Source organism: Phocoena sinus, chromosome 19 (assembly GCF_008692025.1).
Source record: "Phocoena sinus isolate mPhoSin1 chromosome 19, mPhoSin1.pri, whole genome shotgun sequence".
Classification (NCBI taxonomy): domain Eukaryota; kingdom Metazoa; phylum Chordata; class Mammalia; order Artiodactyla; family Phocoenidae; genus Phocoena; species Phocoena sinus.
In genome coordinates this window covers 7,991,642-8,001,711 of record NC_045781.1, presented here as the reverse complement: position 1 = coordinate 8,001,711, position 10,070 = coordinate 7,991,642, and the positions used below count along the sequence as shown (strand labels likewise).

General features: G+C 56.7%; 1 protein-coding gene across 5 annotated transcripts in view; it reads left to right on the top strand.

Moving 5' to 3' along the window:
* The first annotated feature begins 4,787 nt into the window (after positions 1-4,787).
* BICRA (BRD4 interacting chromatin remodeling complex associated protein) overlaps positions 4,788-10,070 on the top strand; it is a 76,512-nt gene continuing 71,229 nt past the window's right edge. For 3 of the 5 annotated variants that reach the window (XM_032613841.1, XM_032613842.1, XM_032613836.1), the window contains exon 1: positions 4,788-5,176. The gene's annotated coding sequence lies outside the window, so the exon portion shown is untranslated. Of the gene's footprint in view, positions 5,177-5,884; positions 6,050-10,070 lie in introns of those variants that run through there. The other 2 variants (XM_032613839.1, XM_032613837.1) reach the window with 1 other exon arrangement.

Sequence of the window (10,070 nt, the reverse complement as noted above, 5' to 3'; positions counted from 1 at the left end):
ACTCTCTGTGACTCAGTTTCCACATGCGTAAAACGGGATGCTGTTAGAACCTGCTAGGATCTTTAAGGGCATTCACCGAGTTTATCTATGTACTTGGGCCGGCAGCGCCAGCTCTGGCAGGCGTTAACTTAGAACTACATCATCTCGTAGCCGGTCAAGTTTTCACTCCAGGCCTGGGTGACTTTCCCAGCCATCTAAACAATGTTTCACAAACCCTGTTGCGAACTTATACAGAGGAAGTCTTGACAAGTAAGATCCATAACAGGTCAAATCTCAGCTGCAGGAAGTCGTTCTCATTCTCTGCTCCAGATCTCCCGGAACAGAGAGTTATAATAAAAGTCAAAACCCGGACAACTCTCCCTTCTGCAGGTCAATTCCGCCAGCGTCGTTTTCCGGAGGAGGCAGGCTTCCGTTCTTAAAGGGGCCTCTCCTAGTTTTGACTTTCTCTTCTCTCTCCTAAGAGGGCCTGGCTGGTTTCTCCTTCTCATCCCCCACTTAGCATCTCTCAGGAAGCGGCCCCTCCCTCTCCGTTGGGATGTTAAATCCTGCAGTGATTACTATTAAATAAAGCCACTCTTCATTGAATCTGGATTTCTGTTGGTCCTGGGTACGTGAAGCAGCTCAATTCCCCAAATACCACTGTGGGTTGTAGGGGGCGCAGGTCGGGGGTCCATGGCCTCTATAGCCAAGTCAAGAAGTTTCCTAGGGGCCGTTGCTTCGAGGTACGTGGATGAAAAGGGAGAGTTCTCAGAACTTAATATTTGTTTACAAGCTTCTAACTTTACAAAATTCCAAATAGATCTACCCTCCACGCACCCCGGTCTCCCTCTCCACAGACGCTGCAGTTACCAGTTTGTTTCTGCTTTCGAAGATATTCTGTGCATTTAACAAGCAGAAGCTTATATTTTCTCACCTCCCCCTTAAATTATTATACTCTTCTTCCTTCATTGCCTTTCCCCCTTAACTGAATTCATAGCTTATTCCGCGTCGGTTCATGTATTACTTCCTCATTTTACGGTTATTTCATGTCCCCCTGTGGGCCAGACCACAGCTTATTTAATGAGTCCCCTATCCATGGACAGCTAGGTTGTTTGCGGGTTTGTTTATCCTTACTACTTTTTATGAAAACAAAAACAATGTTCCCTACTCCCTTGGTTAGCATTTATCAAGAAACCTGCAGAAGCCTCAACCTGCCCGCTCCCGCTGCCAGTCTCCACTTACAGTATCCCCACCTCCAGGGTTGCCAGTGCTTTGGCGGCTCATCTTATGTGGGTTGCCTAGCTGAAGCTGTCAGGCGCAGGCCGGGGACCTCTGGCGCCCCGCCCCGCGGCCGGCCCGCAGTCGGGCCGATTCAAATCCAGCCAATGGCAGCGTGTAAACAAACCCAGGCCCCGCCCCACGATGAATAATTCCCCGGGCCGGCGCGAAGCCTATTTAACTAGGCGGGGGATGGGGGGCGGGACGGAGATGTGGCCCCGCCCCCAAACTTGGGCCAATGGGCGACTAGGCCCCGCCCCCCGCACTTGCCGCTCTGAGGACCCAAGGTCGGGGTGGGCTTGTAGCTGCCTGATTTGCCGCCGCTCGCTGGCGCTTCAAGCGAGCCAGCGTAGCTGCGTGCTGGGGTAGCACTGGCCCGCTGTACGAGCCATATTTAAAGGGCGCGGTCAGAGGGCGCAGGTCGCTCCGGAGTCAGTTCCCTCCTAGTCCTCTTATTTTTCCCCTCCTGGCGGCTAGAATTCGGATCCTGGAGAGGTCTTTGATGAAAACTTTCCCCTGAAGTCGGATTGAACGAGAAGTGGAGGGACTGCAGGGGTGTTTTGGGCAAAGTTTTTTCTTGCTTTGTTCCTTCTTGTTATTGAAGTGTTACATGCCTCCAGAAAAGTGCACGGATCCTAAGCGTGCTGCTCAACTGAAAACGAAAAACACCCGTGGAAACATCTTGCCAGATCAAGAAACAGAACTTGGGCTGGCCAAGTTTTAGACTTTGCAGTTGCGGGTGCGAGGGAGGAGCCGCGATGGCCTTTCTTTTGACTTTCAGAGGCACAAACAACTTGTTAAAAAAAAAAGAAAGAAAGAAAGAAAAAGGAAAACCACGCCTCTGTAGAGAAACGGGAATCAGGCCAGACTCTGGTCAGGCTCCCTCAGGGTAGGAACTGGGCTGTTGGACGGGTAGGAGGTGTAGGACTCAGAGATAAAGGGCATTAGGATCTGGTTGGGAGATCTGAGGGTGGGGTGGGGAAGGACTAGAAATTTGAGGGGACTAGAAATTTGAGGGGATAGAAAATGCGCTTGTACTGGGGGTGGGAGAGGGGAGGTTTCTGGGCTGGAGGGTTGGGAGGACCAGGGGGACTTGGAGCCGGTGGGCTAAAAGTGGAACAAGGCATCACAGCCCTTGGGAGAGGGCAGGTTAATTCTCCAGTGTCCTGGACTTTCCACAGCAAATGCGTTTCCTGCTGTTCCTTTTCAGCTGCACAGTTATAATTAAAACAGTCCATGAAACGTTGGGATGAGGGGCCCAGGAATCCAAGCTCATTCAGCAAATATTTGTGAGGTGTCTGTCTCCTGCCCAGACCTATGTTAGGAGAGAGGAAATATCATGACCTATATGGGATTAAGTTCCATATTGGCAGGCAAGTACCTGTGTTCAGAGCCCAGCTGAGCACAGAGGTGTAGCGTATTTAGTAGATGAGAAAAGGTGGGTGCATCTTCTCCCGTCCTAATTTCTCACATCTGGATGCTGCTCTTTCCCTGTCCCATAAGAGCTTCTATGTGCCTCGTCCCATTTCATCCTTTCCATAGCCTTCATAACGTCTGGACTCTGGGGACAAACAGAGCTGGGTTTGACTCCCTGGCTGTGTGACATTGATCCGGTTTCTTACCCTCTCTGAACTGGTTTCTCCACACAAAAAAGTTAGAATTGAGGTATAAATGAGAGTCAGCGCCTGGCCCCGGGGGTTGGTATTAACAGTTGTCAGAGTGTTTATCAAAACGAGGAGTTAGTTAGGATTACCAGCTTAATGATGTGTTCGGGGGAGATAAACAGATGTCTGCAATGCATCAAAAACTGAGATGGATTTGATGGATGGATAGATGCACAGATGTGTGATTAAGCTAGTAGAGTAGGATGCTGATGGTTGAATCTAGGTGGTGGGTATTTATCCTATTTCTTCCACTTTTCCATATTTGGAAATGTTCAGAATAAAATGTTGGGGGGCAATGGATTTTGGTGTCTGACTATACAGTCCCATTTTACAGATGAGAAAATGGAGGAGCTGGAGAAGTGACTTGCCCCAGGTTCATCTGGTGACTCATAACAGAACATCTGGGATTAGTCCCTCCCCTGGCTGGGTATCCCTGGGGCAAGTTGCTGAACCTATCTGGGTCTCACCGCCAACCCGATTCTGAACCTGGAACTTATAACTTGCATCTGATTTTCAAAGGGCAGGGGTGTGTCACCCCCTAAAGAATAGCAGGTCTCTTCCCATTTGGGTGCATATAGACCCCTCCTCTGGCCTTGGACATTTGACCTCCCAGGGCTTTGCCAGCGATGGCTAGACTGGGGGCTTCTTTCACACCCATGCCCATTCCAGGCCACCTGGCCTCAAGACCATCTTCCTAAGAGGTCAGGTATGCCTGTGGAAGGGTGGGTATTATCTCATTGCTCAGCAGATCTTTCTTGAGCACTTATTAAGTGCCAGGCACTGTTCTGGGGTGTGTGTTGGGGGGGTGGTAGATACCATAATGCACCTAAGAAGCCTGGAACCGGCTACAGAGGGCAGGGGAAACTGAGGCTAAGTGACTTATTTGCTTACTTGCTCATTGTCTGTGTCCCCTAATAGACTGTGAGCTGCAGAATGGGGGTAGGGGGTAGCGATGGGGCAGGAACCAGGGTGTTCTTGGTCACTGCTATATTCCTGGTACACACTAGATACCCATAAACAATACTTCCTGTATGAATGAATAAACTTGGACAGCCACCCCCCGCAATGCCTCAGGTCTGCTACCTTTGAACCCCAGTCAGTTCCCTAGTTCCGAGTCCCCCAGGGTTGGCAGCTGTAACAAGAGACACCAGTGCCACCCAGCTCAGATCAGGTCCCACTTCCCGGTTGTGTGACCTTGGGCAAAACGCTTCACCTCTCTGAGCCAATTTAGTTTTCTACACTGCAAGGTGGGAATAACTAAAGGTCTCTAGATGGGAGTTCCTGGAGATCTCTTCTTGGTGAAGACTGGAAAAATGGCACCCAGGTAAATGAATACTCAAGGTGTAGCCCAGTGGCTCAATCTTAGCAAATGGAAGGGCAACCTGCACAAAAATAATGTCCTTGTATGTTGCTGTTCCTGGAAGGGTCACATACCTCAGTGGGCCATGGATTACTACAACTATATGAGTTATAGATTGACCACTGTCTTATATTTGAGGCAACACGTGTTCACTTCTAGAATTGATAAAGTTTCCTTTTACTATAATAGTAAATAATAACAGCACTTATCTGGCACTTCCTGTCAGATGCTGCTCTCCATGAGAACATTTTCTTCTAATGACTTATGAAATGAGGCCTATTAATTATTTCCTCTTGGAAATGGAGGCACGGAGAGGTGAAGTAATTTGTCCAAGGTCACACAGCAAAGGAAGCGGCAGGATGTGAAGCACAGGCTCACTGGTTTGAGTCAGCGCGCTTAACCTCAGTGGTCTCTTAAATAATACGCGTAGTGCCACCAAGATGCCAGGATCAATTCTAAAGCTTAAAACATTGGTCTCAATCACTCATTTATTCAACACACATTTATTGAACTGCTTCGGTATACACATGGCTTTTCCAGGGCATCGGGGAAACAGAAGGTAAGAAGAGACCAGAATATAAGTCACGTTGGCCCGTGCGCCCCGGCAGGGTAGCTCCGAGCTGTCTGGGCGCTCGATGGGCCCCGAGCAAGGCGCAGGGCACACAGCAGGCGCTCAGCAAGCGTTCCCTGAACGAACGCGCGAATCGAAGTGTCACGCCCGCAAGGCGTACACGGCCCCGCGGGGCGGAAACAGACCCAACACCACCGAGGCGTCCCGGGGCTTCTGGGAGTCCCATCTGCGCGGCCCGAGAGGCCTCGAGGAGACTCTAAGACAGGTCGGACCCACGTCCCCGGCGCCCTCCCCGGGGCGTAGCAGCTCAAAAGACCGATTGAGGTGAGTGAGCGAGCCGCGTTCGGGGTCCCGGCCAGTAGCCCCAAAGCACCCCCCGCCCCCGCGCCTTCCACCCTTTTGGCTCCGACTCCCGGCTCCTTCGCGATTCCACCTGCGGGGGCTCCCCTCTCCTCCAGCCGCGACTCCCGCTACCTTTTCGAACCTTCGGCGCTCCCCCAGGTCGCGTCCTCCCGCCCGGCGACCATCCCCCGCGTCGGGGCGCGCCCAGGGCGCACCGCGCCCGCTCCCCAGACGGGCTGGGCGCCCGGGATACGGGAGGGCGAATCCCTTTAGCCTTTTCCCCTAATCCGGAGCATCGCTCGATGCAGTCGGCGGACTCCACCGTAGCCTGGGAAGGCGCGCCCCTGAACCCCCGGGACTAGGGCTGGGGAAGGGGCGGCGCCGGTGCGGAGGTCACCCTCCCGGGGCGTTCGCAGCCTCCCATTCGTTCGCGGGCCCGCAGCTCGGCGCCCAGAGCCGAAGCTGGTTTGCTGAGTCGCGGGGCGGGGCCTCCCCCAAGCCCGTCCCTCGGCGAGGGCGGAGGGAGGAGGAGGAGGAGGAGGAGGAGGAAAGGGGGGGGCGGAACACAAAACCTGCAAGGTTTTTTTTTCTTTTGCATGTAATTAAAAAATAATTTTTTTTTTTTTTTTTTTTTTGCAAACCCGAGGGGTCCCGCCCGGAGCGGGCGCGGGTCCGGGGTGCCCGGGCCGCGGCGCGGGGCGGCGGCAGGGGCCTGGCGGAGGCTGCCGGGCGGCCGCCATGCGATCAGGCAGTGCGCTGACCGGCCCGGCCGGTCGGCCCCTTCTGGGTCCTCCCTTTGCAGCCCGTGCGGGGCCGTCTCGGAGACCCCGCGCCGACGGCTGCTCAAACATCAGGGTGAGTTTCTCACAATGTAGCAATTTCTCTTTAAATCTCTTAACTCTCTCTACCTGCGAGTCGGGGCTGTGACAGGGCGCAAAAGCGAGGGGGGAGTGGGGGTTGGCGGCGAGGGTGTGTGTGGGGGGAGCCGGAGCCGGGGCCGAACCCACCCCCCCGACACTCACACACTTAGCCCCCCAACCGGGGCGCATCGCCCGCTGCCTCTTTTTCTGTTCGGCGCCCACTACCCCCGGCAGCCCCCCCTCACCCCCCGCGTCTCTCCATCACCGCCGCCCCGATTCTGCGGGGACCCCCCCCTCCACCCACCCTGGGCTCCCCTGCCCAAACCCGGCGCCCGGTGCCTCCCCGGCCCTCCCGCCGGCTGCCGGGGATACAATGGAGCGGCGGAAAAACGAGACCTAACGTTCCACGGGGGGAGGGGTGGGGAGACCCCCTCCCCCGGCCCGGGCCCCCCCCCTCCCCTCACCCTGCTCCCTGCCTTTTGGGGAAGAAGAGGGCAATGGGGGCAGCGGATGGTGGTTTCCCGGCCGGAGCTGGCGAGCCTTCATCTCCCCCTCTCGCCCGTCCCCTGCGCTCCCTCCTCAGATCCCTCCGGGGGTGCCGGAGAGAAACGGGGCCTCCGGCATGCTGGGGAGGGATGGATGCGGAAGGAAGCCACTGGGTCTCCTCCTCCCCACCGCCCCGAAACAATGAAAGGAGTTGACTTGGTCCCCCACCCCCCAGCAATGAAAGGAGTTGACCCCCGCCCCCGCTAGCTGGTTGTTCCCGGAGGGGGCCGTTACGGGGGGTGGGGGGAGGAGGGAGGTGAGCCTTACCCCTGTCACCTCCGAGATTTGGGGCGGCCCCCCATCTCCACCCCGTCGGCCTAGCAATGGGAGGCACCAGGCCCAGCCCGGGCACCGCGCTCGGGTGGTGACCTTTAGACAAAGGCAGCCCTTTCCCTGTGGTGAGCCCGGACTAGCCGGGCCCGAGGCCTCCCCTAGCCCCTGCGGAGGGCGGCCGGGCCGCGGGCACCCGGAGGGAGGGATGGAGCAGGAGGGAGGAGGGATGGAGCCATCTGGTTTTCCCATCCCTCGCTGCCCCTCGGCTGCTTCTCCGGCTCCTGTCACGGGCGGCCGCGGGGAGACCAGAGACCGCGGGCTGCCCAGGCCTTGGTCCGCGGCCAACGGCGAGCGGGGCGAGCAGCCGCGGGCGGGCTCGGGAGGCAGCGGTGATTGGAAGGCACGGCGGCTCCTTCCTCTCCGCACCCCTTTGTTTTGCTTTGTGGTTCTGAGCAGCTGAACTTCCCGGGAGGTGGGGTCAGAGGCCGCTGTGTCAGCTCTCCCCGGAGGCCAGGGTGACAGGTCCCAGCCCTCTGGTGTACCTGGACCGGGGCTCCTGCCCGTGCTCGGCCTTCTGTCCGGACAGGCAGCCCCTTTTGTCACACAGCCCTCCGATAGTATAGATCTGGGGATGTATTGAAGGTTTGCTTTTCCCTCACACCTGCTTTCCGGGGGCGCTTGTCAGGGAAACAGTTTTTAGAAACACCCCCAGACTTCACGGCCTGAGACTTCTGAGAAGTGCTCTGTGCTTTCACACCTCTCCCCTCACCTGGGGTGGGGATGGGGGCCTCAGTCAACGCCGACCTGCTAGGGTGGTGGGAGAACAGGGGAGGAGGACAGCTGAGGAGCCACCCCCTTCCCATGTGCCAGCGTCCAGTGAGACTTAAGGGGTGTGCTTAGCTACACCCCCCTCCCCCAGAGCTCCCCCACTCCTGGAAGGCGGAAATAACATCTCCTACCCAGAGAGCATTAGGGATTGGCTACTGTTAGGTGCGCTACCCACTGGCCACCACCCGAGGAGGAATTTGGGTCAGTTATGTGATTCCCATTTTGCAGACAGGCTAACGGAGGCTCAGAGAAGCTAAGTGACTTGCCCGGGGTCACACAGCCCCAATCTGTAACCGTCTCAGGTTTTTCCAACTCAGCTCAAAACTCTTAGGTTCTCCTGTACCCCTCTTTGGCAATTTGTCCCTTTGACTTCAGTTGAGTCTCAAATGTAGATAATACCAGGAAGGAGCGGCAGAATTCACCCCGCCCCCCCCACCCCCCCACCGAGTGCTCGTTTGGGGAAGGGGTAAGGAGCATCTGGAAGCTGGGCTGAGGGCAGGATGCTTTCACCTGTGGCTGGAGCAGAGTGTTTGCCTGCAGGAGCTGAGGATTGGAGGTGTGGAGTCAGGAGCGGGGGGGCCCTGGGCCTCGCTGGCTGGGGTTTGGGGGGCACTTGGTTGGTGGCCCCTCTGTCATCCTCTTCCTGTTCCACCTGAGCTGGGACTCGGCCCCGCTGGGAGGGAATCTGAGCTGCCGGGGACCTTCGTCGTCGCTCTGCCCTGTGACCCTCCGTGGCTCCGTGATGTAGCTGGCAGAGAACTCCCCTGCCCGTTCTCCTCTCAGCCTGGGTGGCAGACTCCCTGTCCCACTCTGTAACCTCAGTCACTGGTCCTCAGTTTCCTCATCTGCAGGTGGGGATCAGTAGAGCTTCCTTAACTGACCTTGCGGTGACTGAAAGTTTTATCCAAACGTGTTATTTTTATTTCTCCTTCAGCATACGGGGATATGGCAGGCCTGTAGGAGTGGGGAGGAAAGTTGGGTGCTGGGTATTTTAGGGTGAATGGCAAAAGGCATCTACCCTGGAGGAATTCCCTGTGGTGGTGGGTGAGGGCAGGCAGTAAGGAGTTCCACTTTGGTGACTCTCCATCTCCAGCTCTCTGGGACCCCACCCCTTCAGCAGCCTCCAGCTCTCTGGGACCCCACCCCTTCAGCACTTACTGGTGCCGAATACACATTTGGCCGGTGGGCTGTGGGGGGGGGGAGGAAGGGGAAGGGCTGGGGAGGGCCCAGCTTACCCAGTGAGGGGGGCAATATGGGGCGATCTTGCCATTTTACAGATGAGGAAACCGAGTCCAGCGGAAACCTGTTCCATGGCTGAGAGGGGACTCCAGCCCAGACTTCAGGGACGGGGGTGTGATTGGAGAGGGGCTAACACTTTGAGGGACACCCTGCAAATACCTTCCTGAGGTGACAGGCTTCATAAGTAATCATAATTCCTGTGGGGTGGGGGCAGGAGGGGAGGGGCTGTAGGTCTCTCTAGGGTGAGTGCTTCCTGAAAGTTGGAACTGATTTTTGGGGGGGCAGGGTGGCGGTGGAAAAGGGGGGAAGTGTGAGGCCCAAGAGTGACAGGCCTATGCCCCGCCCCCCTTTTTTGCCCGCTTCCTTCCCAGAGGCCTCAGGGGCCTTCCCCAACCTTCCCTGGGGATGTGGGGTCTTCCCCCTCTCCCCTGTGAGAGTCTGTGAAAGGGTCCAGGGGTCAGCACTAAGCCCAGGGGGCCTGGCAGGAGGGTCCTGGGGTGTGTGTGGGTACCCCGGGGTCCTGGGGGGGTCACCTGTGAGCTCCAGGCCCAGCCACCATCAGAGTTCCCTCCCGCCCTCCCAGCTCTCCCCCGTGGCTGTCTTGACTCCTGGTCTGAAGAATGCAGAGGGCTGCTGGTGGGGGGAAGTTAATTGGAAACAGGAAAACATGGCATTCCTTTCTAGCCGGCCTGGGCCTGGAAAGCAGTGAGGGGCTGCCTTTCTCCCTCTCCCGCCCTGCAGGGGAGAGGTTGGGGGGGCATGGTTCTCTTGCCTCTGTCTCTTCGGGGTCTTTCCCCCACCAGGCTCCCTGACTCTTAGTGGAAACAGCAAGTTGCCTGTTTTACATCCATGATATAAAATGCTCTCCCCCCAATCCTAATGACTTGCCCCCCTTTTTCACCGGGTCATATCCAAGTTTGTCCCCGTTCTGTGAGGGTGGAGGGCCTGTCTCAGTTGGCTCCCCAGCGTAGGATGTGTCACACTAGAGACACATGGGAAATGTTTGGTTGACTGGTCCCCAAGGATTCCCTCCTCCTTCCTTCCCTAGACTTCTCCCCTGCCTGGGGTACCACCAATAGAGTTTTATCCCCATTGACTGAAGCCTTTGTGTCTCAGTGGCATGCAAGAGC